The sequence below is a fragment of the Oryzias latipes genome, chromosome 15, assembly GCF_053564925.1.
Source record: "Oryzias latipes strain Hd-rR chromosome 15, Olatipes_Hd-rR_3.1".
Lineage (NCBI taxonomy): Eukaryota > Metazoa > Chordata > Actinopteri > Beloniformes > Adrianichthyidae > Oryzias > Oryzias latipes.
In genome coordinates, this window is record NC_136251.1 from 20477059 (window position 1) to 20483765 (window position 6707).

The window sequence follows — 6707 nt, forward strand, 5'->3', positions numbered from 1 at the left end:
GTCGCCAGTCTGTCGCAGGGCCATGAAACACCTATGCACACTGTACCAATTAACCTCTGAAGCATGTTTTTTGGACAATGGGAGGAAGCCAGAGTCTCCGGAGAAAGCCTACACATGCACAGTGAGGACGTGCAAACTCCACACAGAAAAGTCTCCCATTGATGTTCTGCTTCAGGTCCGCCAGCCCAGACTTGAACCTTCTTGTTGTGAGGCAAGAGCGTTAACCACCGCCCCACCGTGCAGCCTTTTATAAAAAAAAACTTTTATGAATAGATTTCTTTGTAAAAAATATTAACAATTTTAAAAAAAAGTACATCTAGTCAAAGTCTCAATTTTGCTTTATGTTAAGTGCCAAGTAAATGGATACCTAATCCACAAGGTAATTATTTACAGTTTCCCTGAATGTGTAGGTAAAAACGAAAAAAGCGTTTTTTGGACTACAAGTTTCCATCTTTTTGAATTTGTAAGTGGATGGCATGTTAAACTGTTTTGCCGAAAGGTAATTTAAATTTTAATGCGAATTTGAAGTTAAATGATGTTCAAAACAACTGGTACCAAAATATTCACATTTTATTGGTTGAGAAGCAGCTTGGTTCTGTGCCACCTGAGTAGTTCCATGAAGCCTGCAGACTCATGTAAGGGCAAGATACACTGCATTAAACAAAACAAACGCAATATAAACATTTATTTAAGTCAGTATGTCAGCACTATGAGAAACCATTAATCTGCTTTTTTAGTTGTCCTTTCTCTTTCTACCTTCAGAGCAACACATTTGTTTTGTTTGGCAGCAACAAAGCGAGAAAAAAAGAGCAGAGATGTGTTGACCTAAGCTGCTCTGCAAAAACACTTAACTGTAAAGAACTCAAGACATCTGAAATGCTTTTTTTCCCTCCTTTTTTGTAACCCTTGTGCTATCTTAGATGACCTCACCCCTGCATTGACGTGTTCTCACTACCATGACAAAGGTGGATGAAGGTGGAAAGATTTCATGTAATCCATGGACACTATTGAGGTTCACAAATCATTGAAGAAAAAAGGTTCAGAGCACTGTCTAGTGGGTCTAGATGACCCAATTACCAATGTTAAAGTGCCTCGGATAGCACAAGTGAAAAAATGTAAAATGGCACGCCATATCCTTTATGCCCTTAGGGAGGCAGTGTTGCTTCTTAAAATATGCAGCACGGAGAACACTGGTGACTTCAGAGGTTCAAGAATATTTCAGTGTATGGAACAAAGTGCTTCCAAATATTTGAAACACTTTTTTTGCTACAAGGAAGTTAAACTGCCCATAATAAGGATAATTTTGGAAAAATAATAATTCTTATTTGCAATTCTGACAAACTTCTTAAAGAACTGAAAATGTTTTAATTTGTTTCATTCATTCATTTCATTCATTTTCTTGACCGTTTTTCCCTTTTGGGGTCACGGGGCTGCCGGAGCCTATCCCGGCCACTTGTGGGCGAAGGCAGGGGACAACCTGGACAGGTCGCCAGTCTGTCGCAGGGTAGAATGTCCACAAACACACACCCATTCACTCTCACACTCACACCTAGGGACAAATTAGAGTTGCCAATTAACCTATGAAGCATGTTTTGTTTTTATTTTTTCCCTAAAAATCCTCAATCATATTCTTCTCCCAAACTCCAGAAATATTCTATTACGTAGAAAATGTGTTAAAGTCAACTGTCTGGTTAACTCTTTTAACAAGGAAGCTCTAAACTTGTGTAGCCATTATTTTTGTTTATCTTCTGCCTTGTTAGAAAATTAAGGACTTCAAACTAAACTACACATTTTGATGCTTGAACCTCGGCACTCCAACTATACAAAATATCGAAAGCCAAATAATCTTGGTTTTTTTTTACTTTATGCAAAAAATCTGTTTCAGGACAAAATATTTATCCTCAGCAAAAGCTACAATAGTTGCTTTTAAGCGTGAGAAAGTTTTTCTGCATAAGTCATTAGCCTCCTTCTTTGTTTATTTTAATTTTTTTACATAAACTATGATTTTATTCATTTTTTTACAATCTGCCTTTTGTATTTTTGCCAGTTTTTAGATCAGAATTTCACTAATTAAATACACAAATTTAGAAAAATGTTCATTTTTGTGTGCAAAACAGAATTTCCTTTTACTAAATATGAGTCTATTCAAAATTTTAAATAAACTAAAAAATTGTACTTGCATTAACAGTTAACTAAAGTAGTGTGTAAGGTTTACATCCTAAACCTATGGTATCTAGTTTCCTTTTTTTAATTGGCACAGAGAAAATGATTCACATGTCTGTTTCATTCAGGCCTGCCTGTTTATGGCAACAAATGAATGTTCAGATGGAATGGATGGCTGCTCATCCAACGCAAATGAGCCCTTTCCACAAACAAGCGGTGCCACTGAACTGTGCTGTCTGAGAGTGTGACTTACTCATTTCTCAGACCGTCTTGTTTATGTGATATCATTGTATTAGTATGTAAAAACCAAGAAGTTCCAGGTTCATGTGTGGGATGAATGCAAAGAAAACATTCTTTCTACTGCTGTCAAATTTTTCTTATGGAAAACAAATCAGAGCTGGGAAAAAATGATCCCACTTTTAGAACAGACTGTACATCTTATTTGGGGTCAAATATTTTTTTAAATAAAAAAAGCTGCCAAAATCAAAGATAAATATGTAAAAAAGCTCATATAAAATTATTGCAAAATAATTTCAATTATTTTTTATATTTCTCAAACTCACATATCAGGTGAAGAACAACCTATAAAGATAGAATAATATATATATAATATATTTTTTTTTTTTGCGATTTTTCTCCAGAAGGGTCAGGAACATGACATATTGTTCTCACGGGCAGCTTGCCTCTACAGGGAAGGTGTAAATGAGAGAAGCAGTGACTTGGTTGAAACCTCATCATGCTGTACCTGGCTGTTATCCAGCAGGCAATATGCTCCCAGACTGGCACACAGCATCCTCTTCATGTTCTCACTGTTCATTCAGTATGCAATAACTTCTAGAAACAGCAAAAAAAAAAAAAAACTTTATTTGTGTCTGAAGCTGATTTTGTGACTTTATTGGCAAAACAAATGGCTGTAATGTAATGCAAGAAAATTCATTTGGACAGTTTTTTTTTTTTTTCTCACAAGCTGCTAAATTTAAAAAAAACATGAAACTGAATATCAGACACAGTACGTTAACTTTACTGTCAGACAGCCAGGTTTTAATGGATTTCTTGCTGCAGTTTCACTTGAAGCTTGTTTCAGCAAGACTGTTTTTCTTATTTTTGCTTTCCCGTGCTGTTTACGTGCTGGAAGTGACAGGACATCAGGACAAATACTTGGTGTTGACAGATGAAGCTGCGGCACCTCCAACGGTCTAGTATGAAAGCGTACACCTGTATGGAGCCAGTCATGTCAAGGTGATGAGCTGTCCCCTCTGAGCACAAATGATCAAACACCACTCACCCAAACAGATCCAGGTCTGAGCAGTTCCTTTTTTACAGGCAGAAACTCAACAGAAATGATTCTCCACACTAAGAAAATGTTGTATTTTTGCATCTTGAGCTTTAATTTCTATGGAAGATTTATTGCTTTTCTTTCCTTTACTGCATTGGGGTGAAAATATCTTTAAATGTATATATTTTTTTCAACACCTATTGGGATCATGATGGTTCCATCTGTGCTATATTACAGTTTTTCTCAGTCGCTTTAGTACAATTCTCAGATCAGAATGAAATTCCCAAAACTATTTGTTCAATCCTCACATCATGATGTCACTTGTGCACATCAAATAAGCAGTTTCTCACTTCTTTGAACAAGTTGCAATTGCTTTGGTACATCCATGCAAATGATTATGTACAATTCTCTGCTCTTTGCTACATTATCAATTGTTTATGTCATGTTGATCAAAATGTATTATACAGTTCACTGTGCAATAGTCTTCCTCCTCAAAACACCTAGTCATTAGTTCATCGTATAAGTCATTAACTGCAAAATGGTTGACCAAGTTGTCATAATGTGACAAACATATTTCGCTGCATTGCAAGAGAGGATATTCGGCGTGATGTGGATGAGAATTTGTGGCCTAACATACAGGAACGACAAGAGGTGTAGGAGGAGCACACCAATTCCTACTGGACTGCCTGTGCTGTTGGACAGAATATTGTCCTATCTTTTTTTTTTTCCCTTTGTGTTACTGTTTGCAGTGGGGTTTTTCTATGCTGGTATGACTTGGTCTGTCAACAAATTACAATATGAACAATAAAAGTGTAAATGTGAATCTTGTCCAGTCTCTTGCAATCAAACAAAAAAGGTGTAACTTACATTTTACAGTAATTGTCATCAAAACTTTAGCCATAGAACCATCAGAACCACCCTCTAAAGTACACAGTTATATTGACAACATGACTAAGTAATTTGACTGTCTTGTTCGTAGACAATGACACAAGGACTTGACATTCTGATGGCACTGACATGTTCAATGACATAAAGACTTAGTTTTGAGAGATGAACTTACAGTGAGATTTTGAGCAAGTTAAAGGCTTTTGCAAGAAATCCATAGTGTTTTGCCGTTTGTACAAATTGTTTTGAGAAATGCACACACATATTTGCAAACTTCAATTCTGATCTAAGAATTGTACTAAAGCGACTGAGAAAAACTGTAAGATTGCTTTATGTTAAGCAATCTTACAGTGAGTTTGAATGTGTTATGCACACATTCAAACTCACTTAAAGGACAATAGAAAATCCTTGGTCTAGCTGTTGTCATTTACTAAATTTAATTTAAATTTAGGATAATAAACCAGTTTTGCTGCAACGTGCATTTTTTGCTTATCAGAGTGGCTGTTTGTCAGATTTCCCTTCTTCACTTTTCATTTGAAACAGCTAAAGATCAGCCCAGGCTGGGTTCAAACCCTGGTTAACGCATTTCCTTTAATCCATTCAGATATTTCTAAACTCCACAAAGGTGGAGTATTCTGCATAGTATTGGCTTAGAATTGTTTGACTTTTGGTAAACACAATTAGGCTTGGCCATATCTATTAACTTGAATGTCCTTTCTTGGTTTTAAAGCCTTATGTTGCCATTTTGAAACTAAATTATTGTAGATTTAAAATTTCACTCCAAACAAATCGATTTGAAGCCTCAAATATCAATTTTGAATAAAAAAGGCTGTTTTGGTTTGTATGTTTTATCAAGTATGGGCCGGCTAAGGCAAGCTGATGTTGGTTTCCATTAGTAAAGCTTAATTTTGAACGCTTTATATCAAGCCTGACTCAATTTTGTGCTTATTTCAGACCTGTTTATTCATCAATAATATTACATTTGTGCAAACATTCAGATAAAGGTATGTCTTTTTCATGTAAAACAGGACTTTTAGCATGTTTGCTGTTGGTTTGGCAGACATCTGTTATTTTTAATAAATCAATTCTATTCAATAATTTTATTACCTTCTAGGCTTTATTTTTCTCATTTCATTTGCATGTTCGTCATGTATCATAATTTCATAAAGTCTTCTGAATGTATATCAGGCTAACCAAGTCTAATTCATTCCACAAGTGAAACTATTTACAATCATTACAAATTGCAAAGCTACAAAATACTCAAATACCTGCTAAATGCCGTGTTTGTGTTAACACCACTAAATGCTGTGTTAACACAAACATTTTGGCAAATTTGATTTTTTTTTTACATTAATATTATAGTTTAAGAGCCCAAACCAACAGTGTTCATCTTGGAACCTTTAAAAGGTGCTAGCAAATACATTTAACTAACTTCAGGCAAAATCCATTCTGCAATTTCTTCTAGTTTCAAGTCTTTGTGCTAAATTAGTCAGGTTTGCTACATTTCCATTTCGGTCTGTCTTTCCACAGTGAAGTAAATAGTCTCATCAACATAAATGTCAAATTGTTCCCATGAGCTTTGCCTGCATTAGCCCACCAATTAAACTAATTTTCTTTAAAACCTTTGGCAATCAGCTTTTAATTCATCTCTGCTGATTAAAAAGACTTGCCCCATGTATGTTTTATAAGTGCTCCAAAGCTTCATTTGAATATCATCTCTGATAAATGAAATGTCAGTAGAAACCAAAGCTACACTCATCTCCCATAATCAAAGTGCAGCTAAAGATGAAGCCTCACACTGTAAATCAATGACATGCTTCATTTACTGCCCTCAAATGCCAGACAAATGTGTTTATGGTTTGGAATGACACGAACACAGAAACCGTTTTTTTTTTTCTGTTGCTCTCACAGTGAAGAATGCTGTGGCCTGTGCTCCATATATTCTCTCAAAGCCAAGCTCTCATGTGAGAACTGATGAGTGTTGACAGCAGGGTGTGAGTGTGTGTCTGCGTTACAGATGACGAAACAAGTTGAAAGTGAGGCATGAATATGAGAAAACAGATCAGGACGAGGGTCACTCCTCTTTCTTCATACTTCTGTAATGTTCACTCTTATTTCCTCTCCCTGCTATTCCTCCATCTGTCGGCGTACATTTGCCCCGCCTTTACCCGCAGCAGAGTGAACAAATCAGAGTGGACAGCCTAATCAGGGCACTCTGTGACATACAATTCACACACAAACTGTGCACAGCGGGGAAAACTTTGTCGGATCTAGAGAAAGAAAAGAAAAAGGTTTTATGAGGAATGGGAAAGATGTGAGAAAAAATAAAAGGTTGGTTGGAGGGGGGTGGATTTGGTTGGGGTTGTGCAGCACTGAGCACAGT